Source organism: Cheilinus undulatus, linkage group 3 (assembly GCF_018320785.1).
Source record: "Cheilinus undulatus linkage group 3, ASM1832078v1, whole genome shotgun sequence".
Taxonomy (NCBI): Eukaryota; Metazoa; Chordata; class Actinopteri; order Labriformes; family Labridae; genus Cheilinus; species Cheilinus undulatus.
In genome coordinates, this window is record NC_054867.1 from 36,667,485 (window position 1) to 36,690,530 (window position 23,046).

Here is a 23,046-nt window from a genome sequence, read left to right on the forward strand (position 1 = left end):
TTTTTAATGAGCCAAATGTTAAGGGTATGAATGCAGAGGTATTCAACAGTGCAATAGTCACATGGTATCTAATGCATTAAAGTCCAGATCCTAAATCTGTTCTGCTACTCAGCAGACAAAATTTACCTCAAACACAACTTTTCATAGACCCGATTCTGAAGCTAGCTAGTGAATATCTGCTGTGATTGCACAGTAAATGAAATTCATGCCATGTTTGATAGCATTTTTCAATATCATAATGACAATATTGTACACAATGAATAAGCAAATGTGTAAGATATGTCTTTCTCCCCTATATTAGATACTATATTTAATTAACCCCCCCATACTGCATAACTTCATTATCAGTGCTCATGGATTTTTAAACTGTGTGCACAGATTTGGAATTGGTGGGCATAATTTAACATTGCAAATCCATGTGCACCAGTTGAAAGAAACTGTGCAGACAGTTTAGGAAACAAGGCACATGGATTTATAAGTCACAGATGCAGATTTGTAAAATAGCTTTTTGTTTGATCAAGTCGCACAAGTTGCTGATTGGTTGAAAGCTGCCTGCTAACAGAGTACATACTGAAAAAATGTTTGCATGTGTGTGTGTCTTTACCTCTCTGGTGTCCTTTCTGATGGGTTAATTGTGTATTTTCCTCTTAATCATTCAGCCCAAGTGTCTGTTATTATCTACCTATTGTGTTAAAAAAAATATGCACCTGTATGTTAATGACTGCAGTTCAGGTTGTCCTTTAGCATCCTACTACCATTTCCTGTTTCAATATCCAGATGCAGACTGAACAAGATGATCAGTACCATTAGCTCATTAAACATGTAGATATCATAGATAAGGTAAAGATACAAGGAAGCAACGATCAATCAAGCAATGATTCAAGGCTACATTTCTGCTCACATTTTGTAGTATGAGGTACAGTAAATAAGCTGTAGGTTCCAGAAAGAAGGAAGAAGAGGGAAAAAAGTTCAAACTGAAGCTAGAACTGACATTTTCTGTAGGTTTTAATCTAATCAGAGATAACAACTGTGAGCCTGTGATCAGAGATGATCATGTGTAATAGCCTGATAGCATGGAGAGATCACACACTGATAAAGGATAATTGGCATGACACTTGGTTCTTTGAACATCTTCTTTCTGCCTTTTTCAGATCTGAACGTATAAAAATACATTTATAGTTTTAGCACACATGTCAGAAGACATTTTCCTGTGGCTCTTACTGTTGAATTGATACATTTAACAGAGGAGATTGAAATTTAATAATGAATAGAATAACCGTTCTCCTTTTCAGAAATGATTTACATTTAAATCCTATAATATTGCAAAACCATAGTGCTCTCTTCTGATTAGAAATTATAGTTCCATTTTATATCATTGTATTATATGGATTTTCATACAGTTTGCATGAAGGCCAGGATTGGAATCCAGCTGCAAATTTTTGCATCCTTTTTTGTTTTTAACCCTTTGTTTCTAGAAATATTAGTGCTTACTATTATACCATAAGTGTTACCTTAATCAATCTTCCTACAAGTGATGCAATTCGTTGTATGGCTCGACTGAGTTGTGAATAAATTCAGAGTAAAAGCATTCTGTACAAACAAGGACACACTAAAACAGGCTTTAAAAAGCAAAAACAGGAAGTGAACTCGTACTCGTACGTTTATCTTTCCTTTGACATATTCAACACGTGTAGAAACACAAATCTTCACTAGTGGTAGACATTTAGAGAAAAACGAATGAAATGCATCTTAGCTTGTGACCTTCACTCACCTAACCTTGCGAAGCAGATGGATACGCCCCTTTCTGTGTTTCTCACTGGTGTATCCATCTTGCAAAGCTCCTGCAGTATCTTTTGGCTGTGTTCACGAAAAGACGGGCCTTTTTCCATATCGGTGCTCCTAAATAGACATTTAGTATGAGGAGCAGATGTGTTGTGACATGGCTCTCAGGACGGTTGTCTGGCTAGCTTGTGATGTAGACTGACAATGACAAGTGAAAAGGTTCCAGCGGGTGTTTTGTTGTTGAGCCACCTGCTGAAGCACAAAACAATTGGGGGCCGAGCTAACCTTGCCTGAAGAACCTACGAGCTCATGAAGGGGTGCATCCAGACTAACTATAATATATTGTGACATCTAACTACACTGAGCCCCTTTACTTAATCTAGTAGTCAGCAAGTTAACTTTTTTAAGAGTACTTAAATAGACTCAGCTAAGTCCATAGCTGCTGAATGCATGCATTTAGTGCATTATACCTGCTATAAGCCTTCTTTCTTAAATCTCAGCATTCAAGGTATATTTAAACATTTTGGAATTTTGATTATGAACCTAAAATGTAGTGTCTAACTAGTGGCAGGCCCCAGAGTGCTATATGTTGCATGTAAAACTGTTCTTATATCGTGGAAAATAGAACTTGTTATGGATTGGAAGTGAATTAAGTGACAGAAAAAAAAATAATGACACAAGGTCCAGATGACTTTTGACTTGTTCACTGAGCTGAGATCACTTTAAAAATGAGATGAGACATCAAAGGGGACATATTATGCAAAAGACACTTTTTTCAGGCTTTTATAACAAAAATATATGCCCCTGGCATGTCCACAATCCCCTCAAGTACCAGAAAAATCTATTCCCTCCTCCCCTCTCTTTCATAACCTTTCAGAAAATGTGTGCTGAAACAAGCCGTTCTCTGATTTTCCCCTCATGATGTCATGTGGGGAGTTAGCACCGCCCCCAGGTTTGGTTGGCCCTCCCTACTTGGAAGAAAGTTCTGCTCTCCTCTCCTGATCCTCCTCTTAGCTGCCAGCTGAGAGGAGGCTCAGGAGAGCCACATCCATTTCCTGAGAGGGGTGTGGTCAGGGGTGGAGTGAGACAGCTCAGTAACATTTAAAGCCACAGATGCAGAAACAGCTTGTTCTGAGCAGGGACACAGACAAGCAAAATCCAATACTGGAGTGTTTTTTCAGCAACAACTTCACAGGCATGTTTTGGGGACCACTGAGACCAATATAAACTTGTCTTAAAAGGGCAAAATATGTCCGCTTTAAGGTCTTATTTTACACCCGATTGGCTGCAGGGAGACACTGCAGTGTCTTAACCAAAGTGTGTTGAAAGGGACAAAAAAGCATGCATTAATCGCAATTAACAAAAAGTCATTGCTCTAATTGTGGACTGTAGTTAACCATTATTAATTCAATTAATCTTGAGCATAGGTGTTATGTTTTTATTTAAGTGTGCTTTTTTGAGTGTATTGGTATGCTTTCATATACCTTTGCACAAGTTTAACTCTTTAGAGTTACACACACAGGTGGTACTTATGCCACTGTGTTTGTGCAGGAGCCTATAATAGTGTAGAGCATGTAATAAGGGTCAACCAATATTGGTTTTTCAGGGCTGATATTGATACAATTATTAGTTGTGTATGTGGCCGATAACTCACATATGACATGTTTAAAAAATTAAGGAAAATAAACACTTCAGCACTAGCTCTGTCAACATGAGAAACAGCACAGAACAACACAGAAGCAGTAGGAAACAGGAAGTGACAACTTGTAGTCACAGGAAGTCACAACTTGTCCATGAGAGAGTTTTTGAGTTGTTGGATTGTGTGTTCGATGAGTTTGATGAGGGAAAGCCAGAAATAACGTAGGTCTCCGTAGCGTTAGCTGAGCAGCTGGCATATCAGTTCCCAAGATCTAAAAACAGCTTGCACCGACAACTAAAGGAAACAAACCTTTTACTAAAACTATAGGGATTATGGCAATGGGTGAATTTGCCAAAATGTTGAAGTATCCCTTTAAAGTTCATCATTTTAATTTTTTACATCTGAATTTTTATTGACCTATTACAGAGGCAAATACAGTTGTATAAATAATGTAACAATAATGAATAGATAAAATGATAAATCCCAGCTACCCAAGATTCATGTCAGCACTCTGCAGTAAACTTTTAAAATCCCAATTACATAACTTTTCTCACTTCTCTAAACATGCTTTATTTAGTAATATTTTGTGTCACATTCATGCACGGTAACTTATGATTCATTGCTGCCTTAAAAATACTCCTCTCTATGCTTTAAAGACACGCTAGTGTGCTTAGCTTAGCTGACATTTCTCTGCTTCATGTGCTGTAGACAGAGCTGACAGTAAACAACTCCATTAACGTGAGGATAAACACAGATGACTTTAATTTGAGTGGATAACTAAAGAAGCAGTTGTTATAAGATAAACATTAAAATGTTTTTGTTATCTTCATCTCTTGGATAATTTCTCCACCATGACAAGCAACTGTGACCTCACCTTATTACTGGATATTGTGTTTACTCAGGGTGTAAATTGTTGGAAAAAATCTTGCAATTGGCCTTTAATCTATAGCCAGGCATACGCTGTGAGTCTTCAAGCCTATTCTCACCTGGTTTTTTAATTTCGCAGTGTGCAGTTTGTGAAGACACAACGGCCGACCTCTGCCCAATCATATAACCATATAATAACTAGAAAAGTACTCAGAGAGCAGAGACCTCCGCCATAAGCCCTATCTCCCAATAGTACAGAATCTTTAAAAAAAAATTCCTGGATCCAGACGGTGATCTGGATCAGTCCCAAAATCTAATCAGTTCTTCCTTATGTCATTTCTGACATTTCCTGAAAATTTCATCAAAATCTGTCCAGATCTTTGAGTTATGTTGCTGACAAAGTAACAACATAACAAACCCTCCTGATCACATAACCTCTTTGGCGGAGGTAATATTTGGTTTAACCATATAACATTTTTATAACATCTTGGATATATTTTTTATATTTGATGGTATGATAAGTCAACTCATGAGAAGTGACAAACAAGAATCAGCTGATCATCTGTCCCAACAGCATTTCTCAGTTATCAATGAATAGTGCGAACAGCACTGTAGACTTCTGTGTTTAAACGGACCGATTCTCTCTTGTATAGGACTCTAACATGCGCTAACTGCCATGGATCAGCTGATCTGCTGTGTGGATCATCTCTGCTCTCATTATTATAAATTCTAAACTTATCAGGGCTGCATTTATTGGAACCATGACTGAATAAGTTGTCTGTTTATTATAAGCTATTGACAATCCATTTTGCTCAACATTGACATAAATCATAAATTATAAAATTTACGTAGACCAGGATTTTCACCTGGTAAATTCCAAAGACTCTGGATTTTGGCACACCCAGTTTATCAGAAATTACAATAACACAAACAGTTAAATAGCAGAAAGTTCATGTGTTTCAAATGATTGTTTTCTGTCCTAAATGTCATCCTGTTAAGAACGTAGGCTAATGCACACACGGGCTCGCTCGCTCACTTTTCCTCTATTTCTCTTTCTTTCTCTCTCTCAATCTGGGCCTATTAAAAGTAATTAAAGTACAATCAGCCGTACTCTTATTTCTATGAAAGCTTGGAACAATAATTAACAAATCTTTCCTTTTTAATGTCAACAATGAGGAGCACCACTGTCTGCTAAGCACAAAGCAATAAAGCTGCACAAGAAACAAAAGAACGATGACAGCCCGTCAAAATCAAAATGCAAACAGGCTTTTGCAACACAAAGGTTCTGGAATTGCTAACAATATTATAGTCTGCATGAGTCAACATGCAGGCTTGCAGCAACTACATGGACTGAGAACGCATAGAAAAAAATAACAGCTTTGCACAATAATGCTAATAACCGCATTTAAACTTAAACAGCAGGTGTGGGACAACACAGGCAGAAGCTCTATGCCATACGATAAGCTCTCAACTTCCAAACAAGTACAATTACAGAATATAATTCTAACTTTATCACAGATGATAACAGGTGAAATAACGCCGATCTTAAACGCCCTCACGGAGCATCTTTTCAGTTATCTGAGCCAGGTAGTCTTCTGTACAGTTTGTAGGATGTCCGTCATGTCTCATTGTGATTTTGTAAATCTGTTTGAAAGATGAAAATCTGCGCTCTTTAGAAACAGGCATGATCTTGCTGCAGCAGCCACTTGGGGGGTGAAAATCTAGGTTTTCATGCAGTGTTTTATGCATTTTACTTACTCAAGACTTTACTGGACTTGATGGTGGTTGTGAAAAGAGGTTAGCTTCTAATCTGGTGATTTTGCTTCTCGCTGAGTTTCAGAGGAGATTGATGTTCTATCAGTCTGTGAACATGACATGGGTTTAACAGCAGCACCTTCCCGATTGCTAGTTAGCACCTTCAGCTGCGGGGTTTGAGCATCAGGATTCCCACTTACATTCACTGTAAAAATAAATCTAAGAAACCTCTCTTCGCTTCAGAGGTCCTCCTTTAGTAATGTCCTTTTTGTGCTCGCATGTAGATAATTTTGGTCATTTGGACATGCTGCTGTTTTAGATAACTTTGTAAACAAACTACCGGTAAGTTTGTGTCAGTAAACCTGGCTGTCATTGGCTCGTGAGAGTTAGGTTAGGAGGCAGGGATTGGTTTAAGCTGTAAGTGCTGATTGATTGACATGTCTGTCAGCTAATCATTGTGCTTATAAGAGGCAGACTGTACCAAGTGGAAGGAGCTGTAATAAGTTGCTATGTATAATTTCATGTGCAACATATGCCCATGCCACTGCGCTGCAATGGGCAAATGGCAATGGGCAGGGATAAAACGTATCCCCCCAGGGATGAAATTTTATCATCAGAGGAGGGGATATCAGAACCAGTCAGAACCAAAGGGGGGGTACCCCCCCAGCAATTCACACCCTGTGTTTACTTACCTGATCAAGTCCTGCAGATTTAACACAAACAATCTTTGTTTTTGAAAACCATCATTCCAGGTTAAGGCTCCACCTAATTTAAGTTACTGTTACCTCACTAACATCATAAGAAAAGATGTAACTCCTACCCCTGAGCCTCTGGCCAATCAGAGTTAAACATCAGGGAATCTGCCCGCCCTGACTCTTCACTAGCAGCTACACAGGAGGATCTTTTTTGTCACAGAGGGATTTTTTTTTTTCACTTTTTGGTCCCCAAGAGATGGTAGAACAAGTTTGTGCCCAAAAATAATCTAAGGCCAAAAAACACACTGGAGTTGCCCGGCGTATGTCAAAATGATCCACCCAGTATTTCCTATCAGCAAACCCGCACTGGCAGCAGCCAGAAGCCTGTGGACATGCTATGCCGTGGCATTTTAGGCCACTGCCCTATTTCCAGCACCACCGGCCACTGCTGGTGGAGTGTTTCCACAAGAGAACAGCTGTTTTGTCCATTTCACTTGCCATAGGAGTAGCTCTATTTAAGGGCACTGAAAAAGAAATGTAGCATCATTTTATTGTTCCAGGTATATAATGGACAGGAGCTCTCTTCTGATGGTGAAATCTCACTGCTCCTATCGTTTTTCACTCACCCGGTAAGGTGAGGAGGCTGAACTGCACAAACTCATTGAATATATTATATTATTCATCTTATTAGCCAATCTGAAACCGGCTTGAGTCTCTTACAGGAAGTGAAGAGCACTCTAGACCAACTGGTGGGTCGGGATTCAAAAGTGGCAGTATTCAGTGGGTCACAAATAGATGTCTGTTAAAAAAGCGGAGGCAAAAAGTCCTGAAGTCCTTCGTAGACATGCAACAATACCTACCTAATCTATCTCATTTTCTTGCAATGAATTGAGATGCTTTTCCAATGATGATGAATTAATTTCTCAGCAAAATTGGCAAAAATGTTTACATAATGATGGGAATAGAGGGTGTAGACATGTCAGTTTTGTCGCTTCTATTTTTCATATCTTGGCTTTTGGTCCAATAATGCTCCAAACTGCAACATATTCAATTAACTTAACAGGCAATGTTGAACATTTTTGGGAAGTTTGGGACACGATTTCTCGTAAGAGAGACTGGTGGGTCCTGAGGTCAGACCAGTTGAGAACCACTGCTGTAGACAGCAGGTCTATCACCATGCTGTCCTGTAATCACTAACCTTGCATCATATTACAGTGAAAGGCTTGTTGTACCATGCAATAGTGTTTTTTTTATTATTATTTTTAGCATACATATCTATTTTACAGTAAAAACATAGCATCTTCATGTTTAGATATAATTTCATTTATTATATATGAACTGTCAAAAAGCTGATAAGGTAGGAACTGTACCAATAAAGCTTCTTTTTTTACACTGAACAATGAAGTGTTTTTGCAGAAGCCCATTGATTCTAGTCATGGTATAGTAACTTAGAAATGAGTCTAAATCAGATTTCTTGTAAGGCTCTGCTACATGCCATGTTTTCCTTCTGGTTTAGCTGTAGGTGGTGAGGGTGATTGAAGAGAACAATTATTGTGGGTCATGTCCCTGTTTACTGGTTCATTACCAGCCCTGCATGCAGGGCCCTAGATGTTTTTTTTCTGCTTCTCTAAAGCAAAAAGGATTCAGTGATGTTTCATTTAATTTATGTTCAGCTTTACCAAAAAATACACATTTTATTTGACTGTGATTTATACGTGTAAATCTTGCAAACTAATATATGTCTGGAGCTTCATGTCTGAAGGGTTATGAAAGGAGAGAAATGTGGATAATTCAAACAGAATAAACACTGTATTAAAAATTAACAGAAAAAGCAAGGGGCATGAGGAACAAAGTTGGGTAAAAATGGCTTAGGAAGAGCAAAAGTAACAGATAAACACATGGAAACAGAGCATTAGAGGAAGGGTTGGGGGGGAACAGCAAGTTGCGAATTAACAACAGCCAGGCGCTGCTGCTGGCTTAACTATTGCATGTCTACATCACTGAAAGGTTACCATGAACAGTACTGACAGCTCTGCCTAGTAGGCTCTGACTGGCATGCTTTACTCATAGCATAGGGAGGAGGATGTGAGAGGAAGAGGAAACTAGAATGAATGAAAGCAAGAGGAACTGACAGATGAGGCAAGAAAGGATAAAGAAGGAAATTGAGGAGATGGAAAGAAGGAGGGAGAGTGAAAATGATAGGGAATGGGGAGGAAAAGGGAGAGAGAGAAAAAAGTCAGAGGAAGTGAGGAAGGGTAACAAGGAGACATTAACTGAACACAGATGATTGCGTGATGCTGACTCATTAGTCCTGGAGTAACAGCTCTTGTCACTGTGCCATGGAGAAAGGGTAAGAAGAGGACAGCGTGGACAACTAATAACTGCGCTAAACTATTACTCAACATAGGGACAGAAAAGTTTGCTTAGAAATGCTTTTATGGGCCCTGAAGGGGTAGCTGAGGATTGATGCAAAATGTTAGCATTACCTAACCATCTCAACATAGCTTATCCTCATTTTTTTATGTTTGTTGCAAGGAGTCCTTTCTGGAGGAGTGTTGGCATCACTTAGCTAGGGTTGGTATACTGAAATATCAGTGCTTCTTTTTTTAACTTGTTATACAAAACGGTACAGTACCAGAATTTCCTGGCGTTCGGTATGATGGTGGCTCTGTTGGGAGTCGTCGGTGGCGTATCGAGCAGACTGGGAGAATTCAAAAGTTTTACATGGATCTCCACAAGATGGCAGTGTGAGAAAGATAGGCAGGCACAGTGTCAAGTAGAAGAGGGAAGTAGACAATTGTCAGCGTAGTTTTAATATGGTTAAAATGCACACATATGGTATGTGATGTTGGGTTATGGCATCTGGTCATATGATCATGTAGTTTGTCCAGTTTCACTGAGAGTCTGAGCAGATGCTCATATTCACTTCAGACTTTGTTCATTTTATAAGTTTGAGATGGCAATCATCACTCTGAAATGTCATATTCTTATGCATAACTCACTTGCTATTGGATGTGGACTTTCAGAACTGTTAAAATGTTCAGTTTTCATATTTTAAGCTTTTAAATCATCCCCGTTTACCACCATTTATTTTAATATAATGTTTTCACCAAGTAAGGGAAGGGGGGCATCATTTTTGTAAAGTACCTGGATGGGCTGAAGTTATCAAAAGATGCATCATACAGGCCACTGACTCATTGCTTAGGTCTAATTTCCTCTTCTGTTAAACCTCATCAAGCTTACACCAGCGGCCATCTGACCATAATAATGACTGCATAACTATTTCTATTGCAATATCACCACCAACTTCGGTGTATTGCAAACTCTGTCAAGGTGCATTGAACAATCAATGATGTGGATACATGTCAAAACCAACTACCCTACCCCTATGCCCCCCTTTTTTTTGCAAATTATGTCAAATGATTGAACCAAGGAGAGACTCAATATCCGAGCACAGTGATTATTTTCATCCCTCTCTGTAAGGAAGAATCTAAACCAGGGCCAAAAGCCACATCACTGTTTAGAAACAACAATGAAATGTTAACTTCCTTCAGTTCGTATGCCTACAGCCACCGTTACAGTATTGATGCTTCTATGAAAGGCCACAATCTATCCATAACATTCCCAGTTTGACAGTGGATCAATGTTTCAGTGCTTATTCCTACAAGGTGATTGACAATGATTTGCTGTTGCAGGAACTAAAGATTGGGTTCTCTTCTGATGTGAATTCATTTTAAAGTCATTATAGAATAATCGAAATAATCCATATTCATGCACCAGTTTGTCATATGATGAATACTGTGATTGAGAATAAATATTGAAAGGATGACATTAACCCTCACATAGATTTTTCTAAGGTAACAAAGGTCATTGAACTGCATGGATGCTTGGAGGCTGAAACACATGTATTTCTTTAATCTTAAATAATCAAAGTTTGAACTTCCCAGCATGATGCTGCATTTTGTGAAGGCCAGAGGTCATGCAACGGCTTTTGCTTTGTTCTTTTACTAGTCATATGTTGGATTTGATTTAATGCTTCCCAATGTGGATTCTGCAAAGGATAAAACACTAGGCAACATTGCCTTATAAACACTTTTTAACTCTTGGTTTATAAGAGAAAAGCAGTTGATATGGCATAGAGTATGCTTGCACAGCCATGTTAACATTATTTAGTTAAGCTTGTTTGTATGTTGATAAAATGTGACCTGGAGCAGGAATGACAAATTCATGCAATACTGTAAAGTGGAGATGGAAGCCTTACAAGAAGAGTTGTGGCTGTAATTGCTGCAAAAGGTGGCCAACAGTATATCAAAGTACATCTATTTGAGTAGAATGCCATTACAGTCCCTGTTGGTGTGATGGCCAGGCTGCTGGTTACTTTATATAGTGTATTCTGGCATATTATTGTATGCACTGACCTGTGCAGTCCAAACCGTAATCATTTGGTATAAATACAAAAAACATTCTTTTAATCCACGAACCACAGAGAGATTTCATTGTGGTCAAAGCATTGTAGTCCATGTCTTAAAGCATGTTATTTGTATTAAATTGTCTTAAAACACAATTCTCCCATAGGTTTTTAAAGTGCAAGGGTAGTGTATGAAATGGAAAGGTCAGTTTAGTGATAGATTATTTACTGTTTAGGGTATGTGACACAAATGTGTATCAGTAAAAGTAGAAGGCCTTACTGGCTCACTCCACACAGCCTCAACTCAATTTGTTTAAAAGGGCAAGACTCGCTATAGGCAGAACCAAACTGTGGAGTCCTCATCTGTTCACACAGAGAGGGCATTCTAAGCTTCCTGGACATACAGTAGTAGATGGATGTGGTCAGCAGCATATGCATCTTTTCATTCTTGTGCACCACTGCATCCCCGCAGATGTGACTAATATGGAATAGCCTGGAGATATAGATTACTACAATAGCTGTCTCTTACTCTGACATTGTGTGTAAAGTAACTGCAGCGTATGATTGTGAATATGAATGACAATTTTTTTCAGGGATGTACTTCCCATCTGTTGCAGTACGCCAACAAAGCAGACTGTTGTACCTCAATCCACATAACGAACAACTATCAAATCAATTAATATAGCATCTCATCTCAGCCAAAACACTATTAAATAAATCAAACATAAACTTCTCTTTCCAGTAGGCCAGGCCTACATTTAAGGATGAAATAAAATGATGAATGAATCAATGTGAGTTACATATTTTTATCTACTTCAATCACACTGTAGTAGATTAACTGATTTTTGTAACCTACAGCCTCATACACAATCAGCATGGCAATTAGGGCTGAACGATTAGGAAAACAATATCTAACCGTGGTTATTTTGACTTAATATTGTGAACGCAATGTGAATGATCATTAATATATCATTCTAATGTTTTATTAAAAATGATTTTTGCAAACTATTCTAGTAAAGATTGATGCTTTGGTGTTGGATGATGTGTTGAGCTAAATCTGTTCTCCAAAAACAAGTTAAACTGGTATTTTGACACATATTTCAGGTCAGGTATTAATCTAAAATTTTGATTAATTTCCCAGCCTTCCATCTTACTAAGCTTTAAGTACAGTCAGATTTATGATAATACAGTTTCCTTGGTTATCTGTTAAAACAAAAAGTAATCCATATTATGGGGCTTTTTTTCACTGAAAATTTCAAGAGGATATGGCTGCAGATCCATAAGGCAGGAATGATGAACATTACCCTAGCCGAAACCAGATCCACATACTGAATGCCATATATTTTCAGCTTGCTGTCAGGGGTTACAGTAAGTGGCTATTTATCACAACGGCAGAATTTAATGAATAAAAATCGAAATTTACTGTGGGGGATAGATTTAAATTTAACACACCATAAACTGAGGAAAACTCAAAAAGGTTGGGGTTAGGCACCCGAGCCCTTGAGGTTAGTTTTAGGGTAAGTGGGAGGGGGATACATGTTGAAATAACACACCCAAAATGTGGTACGTCACCTGCCCTATGGTCGAGGTTGCTAACCTGACACACCAGATGGATGTGTGTCACACATCCATCTTGTAAACCTCCCATTGACAGTGTTGGGAAAAGGGCAGAGCCTTTGAAAAAAAAAAACTTGGAGGGTGATTGGATGAATGTTTTGTCTGGCGAGTGTAGACATGTCTGTACACTGCTTTTGTTGTTTTTTAAAAGAAGAAAACTCACTGCTGTTCTTTGTTCTTCTTTTAACATAGAAATGCCATCCAGTTCCATATAACTTAAGCTTAAAATGCATCCACGCTAATCTCTTCCACCATAATTCAAACCGGCCTCATCTCGCTGCTTGCATATGTCACAACTCTGCCGCGCCCAAAAGTACTGCCCCGGGGCGCTGATTGGTCCTGTCACTTTCTAACCGGGCCCACACTGTTCAGATGGGAGCTTTGCAAGATGGATTCGCCAGTGAGAAACACAGAAACGAGCGTATCCATCTGCTTTGCAAGGTTACAAGGTTGACCCATTGTAGAACTCTGCAACAGGCCAAACCGCCCCACTACAGAGGTCTGCAGCCTCTCAAAAAATCTGAGAAAGTCACATCAAAGTGAAAAATTCAAATCACAGTGAAATGCAGAGAAACAGTGCCCTTTGTCTAGTTTTAGATACAGAAGTACTTCTGCATCAAATCTTAATATAAACAATACAATCAACATGGTTTACAAAAAGAAATCCACAGGTCTCTTTGCTGTTGAAGAAACGGAAATCCCCCTTTTTACACAGCTGCATCACAGAGAATTTTTCTTCTATAAAGCCAAAAAACAGACAGGCTTGGTTGGTATACCAAAAAATCTGCATTTAACAAAGTAAAATGCCACTCTAAAATCTATCTTGTATTATTTTCATAAAGTATAAAAGTGAAGTGACTTGCTGATAATGTGCAGCAGAATTAAGCAGGAAGAATATCCTGTTCTCTATCTAATGTTTGCTGAGCAAATTTGAAAGGATGTGATGCTTGCACTGCATCCACAGGGTCTAAAATAGCTTTTCACCATATTGCACTCACAGGAGAGGAGAGGCACTTCATACATACAAGAACAAAACGGATAAGGCCGCCTCGGGCATCGAATTAGGACCAAATTAGCCTCCTCTTCTCTCCCCTCTGTGTTATTTCCGTGCAGCCGCTCATGGCATAGTAAACCAAATAATCCACTCATTATCACAAAGCACATCATTGTACGTTAATAGCCTATCTATGTTGACACACCATTAGGCAAAGGGAATTTGGGTAATGTGCTATACCAATGGTTGTCGATTTTTTTTTTCTCAGGGGACGTCTTGAAAGCCAGTTAGCAACGGGGAACAAGGAAGAGGACTAAACATGTAATTCCATTTTTTAATGAAAGCGTGTTGTTGGGGCATTGCTGGAAATGACTAATAAACTTCATTATTCTGATTTGGTGATGATAGGTGAGTTGTAATATGACAGGGCTCTGCTAATGGGGCAATACTGCACCATATGATTCAGCGTCTAACCAAGGGAAAAGTAGGAAAAGCATGGAGTTTGAAAGCAACAGACGGACAGAATAAGAGGGAAAGAGGTCCAGCAAGAAAGGGAAGTAAATTAAGAGTAAAATGAACCTCTTGAGGAGGAGAAGTTCCCCTGCCTTTGATGCTTCCATTCAGGTCTGCTTCCCCTGACCCAGCAGACAGACATTTCCACACACTCTAGTTCACTGCTCTGAGACCGGAGGCACCTTTGGTCTGCTTCTTTTCCTATTGCATAACCAAAGTATAACTGATGTTTAAGCAGGCAGAAAATAGTTCTGAATTAAAATTTAAAGCCAGTGAAAAGTTAGGCCCTTTGATGGGGAGAGTAAGGTGGTTTTGAATGACAGTTCACTTTAGCATGACTCTCTTTCCACACAAACCCTATCTTTTTCAAGCAGTCAGCCACCAAAATTAGCTTCTCTCTTCTATTGTAGAAATACCATTCCCCGCCTGCTCTACAGTCTCTGCAAAATAAAATCAGAAATGTTTGACCCATTTGTCACTGCAAAACTCTGCTCCCACTAGTCTAAACTGAGCTATACAGCGTGAGTGATTTGCATATAAATACGATGATGCAGACACTCTACTGTAGCCGTACTGTATGCATAATGACTTTATAGCTGCCTAGCACAACTGTGGGAGGCACTCCATCTTCAGGCTATCGACTCTCGCTCTTTCCCTCTCATGCAAACACACTTGTAACATCTTGCCTTCTTTTTTCACATAATGGGTGGATTATGCAGAGACACTGTGGGTGGATGGACAGCATCTCTCTCTCTCAAACTAGCTGAATTCTTCCTCTGTTTTATCCCCCAATAGACCGGATTAATACCCCTAAAAAATCGTCTTCAAATTTTCTCACACTAGGAGGAGGGGTTTTTAATTTGTTTGACTTAATTGGCATGTAAGTTCATTTTTCAGACATGGGTTGACATTGCGCTGAAATTCATTAAACAAGGACTAAAAAGTTTGGATCATGTATGAGAGCTTTTTTGCTTGTTTGGTCGTTAGAAGAGTCCTCCTCATCCATCCATTAATCTACTTAAAACTAGGCATCTCTTTCCAGAGCAACACTGTCCAACTCTTTCTAGGAGATCCTGTGGCGTCCCCAGACCAGACAGGATATATAATCCCTCCAGCGCATTCTGGGTCTTCCCCAAGGTCTCCTCCCAACTGGACATGCCTGGAAGACCTCCAAAGGGAGGCGCCCAGGAGGCATCCTGATCAGATGCTCAAACCACCTCAACCGGCTCCTTTCGATGCGAAGGCGCCTTGGCTCTGCTCTTAGCTCCCTCGGGATGTCTGAACTCCTCGCCCTATTTCTAGAGCTGAGCCCAGCAAACCCTCTGGAGAAAACTCATTTTGGCCCCTTGTATCCATGTTCTCATTCTGTCGGTCATTACCAAGAGGTTCAGCTCCCTCTTCACCACAACAGTCTGCTGACCCTGCACCTGTCAATCTCACGCTCCCTCTTACCCCCACTCATAAACAATACCTCGAGATACTTGAACTCCTTCACCTGAGGCAGAGACCCCCTCCCCACCAGGTGGGAGCAACCGACCTTTTTTCAGCAGAGAACCACGGCTTTAGACTTGGAGGTGCTAATTCTCATCTGACCACTGATGAAGCCAACAGAACCACATCATCTGCAAACAGTAGAGATTGAATTCTGAGGTCCTGGAACTGGAAACCCTCCTCACCTAGAGATCCTGTCCATAAAAATCACAAACAGAATCAGAGAAAAGGGGCAGTCCTCCTCAACATGTTCTAATATTTTAGGTATTTAAATTAGGCTGTTTCAAACCAATTTGCAAGATTCTGCAGGGACTTGTTTTCTTTGTTATTAATTTGGTTCTAACCTTCATTCAGAGAGAATGACAGAGATATAATGAATGAATGAATAAATGAATTTCAGTTCACTCACAACAAACAAAACAACTTACAAGGTTAAGTGAAATTTCTGAATTTCCAAGGTAACTGAAATGGTGTAGGCTGAAGTGAGAGCTTATTTAAACCTCCCCCTCTGACCTCACAGAAACATAACCATCACATAAATAAGTTCATAGGAAGAACAACACTGATGCATTGTTATTGTTATCAATTATTGACAATAAATGCATATCAAAATATTCATATTAACACTTTACCATTTTGTGCAAGGTTACATCAAGCTTAGGAATGCAATGAATCGTTAACATTGTCAACAAGATTAGGTGTCAAAATTTGTCACTGTGTATGTAATTTTTGATGATTCATCGGATGTGTGTTTTTATGCTGAACACATGCATTGTATTGTACACCAGCGTAGAAATAGATGAGGAGTGAGCTGGATCACCACCTAACAATATTTCCTTAAAGTTGCTTGCAAACCAACAACATGACACAACGACACGGAAACAAAATATAATAATGGAGGCTGATGCAACGTTGTCATATCCTAAAATGTATACTCTCATGGGTTTTTACCCTTAAAACTACAAATGAAAGCGTTAAACTTCCGACTGCAGAGTCCTGATAACCAAAGCCTACTTTGGGGCAAACACCACTACTTTAACTCTTAGCAACAAGCAGACACGGCAGCCTGGCTTGAGTCTTATGGAGTTGGGACGTTTGATGTTGCACACACAACTTAAACACAACTTTCAATCTGGCCTGCTCATCCTTTTAGCTATCAACTGCTTTCTCTCCTCTCTGCCTCCCTCACACAGAGTGTCAGTGTTTCAAGATTAGCCTTCTCCTTTAACATTAAGATTATCAGTGCTATTTGTCAAATAGGCCTTGCTTATTGAGGGAACATGACAGATATGCATAAGCACTTTTAAAAAAGGCACAGCAGATGTCTCTTTAAAAAAACTTTTTTTTTAATCTATTCTAACATTAAGGTTTACAGCCATGCAGTGATTTTTCTCTCAGTTTAATTTTAAAGGGGCTCTATGTAAGATTTTTGCTATAAAACTTCCCACTTTTGAGTATATAATAGTGTGCACTTTATCCCAATGTGAAGAATGAGGCTCTTTATGTCTTCCTTGTTTGCCTGTATGAGCCTGTGGAGTCATTTCTCTGCAAAGAATTCAGGCCGAATTTTCCACGAAATCTCAATGTAAGTGACGTTGGGTACTATATAATGTGCGCACCCCGTTGCTCTGTTTATAACTGACAACGGCGTGTTGAATGGAGAAGAGAGAGAAACGGCAATGGAGAAAGCTGCTTCCACAAGTAAACGACCGGCTAGCTCAGCCCAAACACCCACACAAACTCCAAAAAAACATAAAAAAACTGAGATAGTTTTATCTGCTGAAGCCCGTCAAGCTAAAAGAGAGTGTGACCGACGCAGGGGGAAATCGAGGATAAATATCGGTGGAGCATTTGATAAATGAAGGGAGCTTTGCTCAGCGCTCGGGAGAAAAACCGATCCAGAGATGGCCGTCATTCAGTTGAAAAGGTAAGGCATCACTCCGGACCATGAAATACAGTGTAGTGTTTTATGTTGTATAAACCATACGCAACATCACATTAGCTTGCTTACGAAGATGCTATCCCAACGATAAGAATGTCACATTGCTCATTTAGTGTTTTCCAGATAATACTGCATCTTTTTCTTGTTTCCTTGCACTGGACTCAGCTTACTAAGTTTATGTTTTGATGCTTAGTTCGTAAAATATCTTCAACACATAATGTCAGCTATCTGATATCCGTGGTCGGGGCACCATTATCAGAGCTAAGAAATGTTTGCCCTGTTGCTTCTGCTCTAAAACGCGTCCCATTCAATACATATTACACACGTATAAAAACAATAAAATTGGTCAATGCTGCACTAAGTAACGAAGTTGTTCATTCATAAAAACGGTCGCGAAAATATTGTCCTTTTTTAAATCACCTCATATGAACCAATATCTAATTTTGTGCCATGTCAGCACTAGAGAGGTTCAAATATACTTAATTCATTTTCATTTTTAGTTCGTGAAACTTTTAAGTGTTACTTCACTTACCTCCTCTGTATACATGATGCCGGTAAATCACCTTGGTCTGCGTGTATCAGCTGATAAATCTTTGAATCTTTTTCTTCTTCAACTTCTCCAGTAAATGGTGGAGAAAAATATTGGCATACTAATAATTAACATATATGTAACATCAAACATGAAGATATTAATAACATTACCAGACTACAAATCAAAAAAATTATCCATCCTACAGCTTGAAGTTAGATTGTTCAAATTATATTGCCTCAATAAATGAAGTTCAGCATTAGTTCACACAGGACACAGGAGTCATGCCCAGCCATGATCAGGTGATGGCCAGCTGATCCCAATTATCGCCTACAGACTCCCACAGATCTTTCTCTCAACACAGCGGTATATTTGAATATGTCACTCTTTTCACTATTCCCTGTGTGCATTAGTGCTGATGCACTACACTGCTACTGCTGGCAAAGCTTAACCTCCTCCACCCCAGTGTCCTCCCTTATAGCTAAAGCTTGTTGCACCCTCATATTCAGATTCATGCTACTATGGATTTGTGGCATCTGAGCCAATTTCATTGTGTTCAAAATGCATTGTCATCAGGGATGCCACAGTCATAAATTTTGGTGTTATTATTATATTCTAAGAAATCATCTTGCATTAATTTGTTAAATGTTATGTAAAGAATCACATTAATATTCTTTACAAATTTGAGCTTTCTTTATTGCCTCCCTTTTTAAATGGAAATAACAGAATCCAGTGAAAATAATCCCGTGCAAAATAATGAATAGCTAAAAATAGAAGATCTGTCTCTCCTTTTGGATTAGAGGATTTAAACTTAAGCAGTATAGCTGCCTTTTGAAAAATACAGTTAGTAAATAAATAAATAAAATGAAACAGCCAATATCACTGGACTAAAATACAGACTAAAAATAATCACCTTCAACAATTTAGTGATTCTTTAGTGATTTAAATACCCCTAATGTGGGGCACAACTGAATTGTTATTGCCATTAAACATGGCAATTTTTCAATAATCTATTATAATCACTGCTTTTGATTACTTTAAGTGTAAAAATATCAGACTGACCTTATATTCTAAAGTTTCATTAATAATTGAACTATATTAACACAGTGCTAAGTTCATTTGTTTCTTTGCAGGATACAAACTTCCGCTGCTATGTCCCTCTGCCATATGGGGCTTTTCTAACCTGACACGCCAGATGGATTTGTTACAAACATCCCTCTAGTAAACCTCTCATAGACAGTGTTTGGGAAAGGGGCGAGCCTTTGAAAAAAAACTCAGAGGATGCTTGGATGAATGTACTGTCTGTCACATCTTTTTGGGCCAGTCAGAGCAACAAAACATGTGACATAGCCACTACCGAAGTGTGCCCCTGCCGAGGAATAAACTCAATAGAGAACTTTATAACAGGAACCATGGCAACTGTAGACATGTCAGTACACAACTTTTGTCACAACTCCACCACACCCAAAAGTACTGCCGCTCGACCTTGATTGGTCCTGTCACTTTCTAACCGGGCCCAGACGGTTCAGATGGGACTTTTGCAAGATGGATTCACCGGTGGGAAACACAGAAACGAGTGTATCCATCTGCTTTGCAAAGTTAATGTGGCATAGCATACAACAGCAACGAGCAAATTTAGCTGACCCACCACAGGCAGCTGGTGTCACATCGTTTTGGTTCCATGCGGGCTTCGCGGAAAGTAGCCTTCTGCCCCCGTATTTGCAAATGACAACAGGAAGGACAATGTTTAGGAGCCTTCAGGATTAACTAACCTTGACGTTTTTAACCGCGGTTAAGCATGACCCGTATAATCACCTTATCCCCAGTAGTTATAAATGTATCTGTATATGGGGGTTTCTAGCTATGACTAACTCAGGGAGCATCTTTTGAGCAGAGCCTTCTCTGCCAAGTAAAATTGTATGTCTATTTTGCAATAAATGTATGATGAGAGTGTTCATGAATAAACAAATTTTGGAAAAAAAAAAAGCAACCCCAAAAGTCAACCATTTGCCCCAATAGTCATGACTAATCAACATTCACAATAGTCCTAAGTTGCATGCCTAATGAGGCTTACAACCTACTTTGATATACCTGATTTGTGTAAAATAAATAAATCAATGAATAAATAATGGAGCCTACATATACAACAAGGATTGATGCCCTAATTAGCCAACCTTGCTGTTCCTGTAGCCTGAGCTCCCTGACTATTTCACTGGTTCTGTGAATCCAATTTGGTTTCCTCAAGGTATGCACATATGCTTACACTGTTAGGAATAATCTCTATCACAACATAATTAATCAACTTAACTGTTGGTTATCACAACCACGTTACCAAGAACAGCTGTGCACACATCCACACACACATTCACACATTGTTACTCCCCAGCCACAGCATATACCCAAACCTCAGGACAGATGTCACCCAAAGGAACAACCTCATTTATTTTTGTGCCGCTGGCTTTACATTGTGACCTTTCTAAGCGCTAGGTGTGGAGGAATGGGAGTCAGTGGCAGGAGCAGCGCCTCTCAGGGAGGTGTCTCCGCCTGCAGCTAAACTCATCAACATTCATGTTTTCATGTCCCTAGACTCCGGGGACGCGGCCTGTGCACGTCAGTGTGTACATATGTGTAGCTGTCTCTGCACATTCCCAGCCGAGCTTTGCTGTTGGTTTTTCTCTTGTTCTTTAGGTGTCAACAGTCCTTGAGTGTTCTGTGGTGATTTTAGCGTTATAGTGCTCCAGGCTTCTGTTGCAGATCTCCTGAGTGTATATAAAAGGTAGAGTAGTTTATAATGTCCTCATGGGAGAGAAAAGAAGAGAAGGAGGCAATTGTGAGTGGGGCAGGCTCTTTCTGAGTGTGGATGATATAGATATTTACAGTGGGAAAAAAAAAAACATTTTTAACACTAAATGCTTATGTGAGGGTAAAGAGGGCATAGTCATGACACTTCTCCTGAAATGCTGAGTTTAGGCTCCTTTTTAAATTTTAATAAATGTTTCATCTACCCTCCATGTGATGTCTGCTCTCTGTAGCATGGAGTTAATATGCTGCCTCACATTTACAATCCTTCTGCAGCAGCAGATAAGAATATTCAAAAGGCAGTTGTTACTTATATTTCTACAGTTTAGCATGAAACGTTCCCACAGAAGCTACACAGAAGCTTCAAAGGTCAAATAACGCTGTTAACCTCAATTACCCCGTGCTTTACAAGAGGGGCTAGAGGTCACAGCCATGATGAGGAGTTTCATTTAAGAATAGCCAGAGGTGTTTTTGGACCGATAGCATCTCTCTCTCCTTCCCTTCCTTCTCTCTCTCTCTGTTTGTCTGTTTTATTCTGCCTTGTCTTCCTTTCTTTACCCCTTTATCACTACCTGACACACAGAAGCTGACTGATTTAGAAATGGGATCAATCCTTCAACTGATGTTTGTGTTTTGTTTACAAAGGACCCAAAGCTCAGTTGTTCTCAGAAAAGAGGAATGATTGAACCCCAACTGGACTCATCTTGTCCCACCAAAATTGGATTTTTTTTGTTGCCAGTGGTTTCACTGGGTTATCAGATTCAAGACTGCTTACAAAGCAAATGCAAACATGTCTAAAGTCTTCTATATTCCTGCTAATGGGAGGATTGAAAGGATCCTTATCCCACTTGTGACAATATTTACCCAAATCTTCTCCGCTGGATGAAAAACTGAAGTTATATAAGGTGTCAGCTGGTGCACAGCACAGCCCAGTCTGTATATGATTTAGATCTCCAGTTGTAGAAATGACTTGGAAGCAAATTTGTGAAGTGATTGTGAAGTCAAGGCAAAGGCTCAAATGGATTCAAACAGATGCAAATTAGCTTCTATTTGGGAATTTTTATTGTGGCCTCCAGCCAGCTCGCTCAAATGACTGACATGTGCTTGAAGTTCTCCTGGCACAGTCAGAGTTTGGAAAGTAGGCCTTTTAATTTGGCTTCCCAAATGATTGGACTATTAACTAGTGCTCAAAATCAAAAGTCCAAACCCAGTGAACACTGCATAACCACAAACCATCACTGATACAGCAAGTTTAAGTTTGAAAGATTTTACCTGTTTCCATAGTTTCTATGCCCCATTTATGATCTTGTTATTGTTGGTGAAGTACCCTTAAAGGTCACATGTTATGCAAAATACACTTTTTCAGGCTTTTCTAACAAAAAATGTGCTCCTGGCCTGTCCACAATCCCCCCAAGAATCAGACACACCCCCACCACCACCACCACCACCAGCACCTTTCAGAAAATGTGTGCTTAAACAAGCCATTCTCAGATTTGCCCCTCATGATGTCATGTGGGGAGTTAGCCCCGCCCCCAGGTTTAGTTGGCCCTCCCCGCTTGGAAGAAAGTACCACCTCCTCTCCTGATCCTCCACTCAGCTTCCACATCCATTAAGCCACATCTATTTCCTGAGAGGGGCGGGGTCAGGGGCAGAGTTAGACAGCTCATTAACATTTAAAGCCACAGGCACAGAAACAGCTCATTCTGAGCAGGGTTGAAACAGAGGGGTTTTTTTCGACATGCAAAAACCCAATACTGGAGTGTTTTTCAGCAACAAACTTCACAGGCAAGGTTTGGGGACCTCTGAGACCAATATAAACTTATCTTAAAAGGGTAAAATATGTGACCTTTAATGGCTCTATGAGTTTAAATTCAAGTTCAGAATGTGACTCTCATCAGCATATACGAAACTGTCTGTTATTTGGAGGAGAGAAGGGTTTAAATTATCTTTCTCTCTTTCAGCAAAGACTACAACAGTTTCTGTGCAGCTGTGAAGCTCTTTCGGTGCCATCTGTT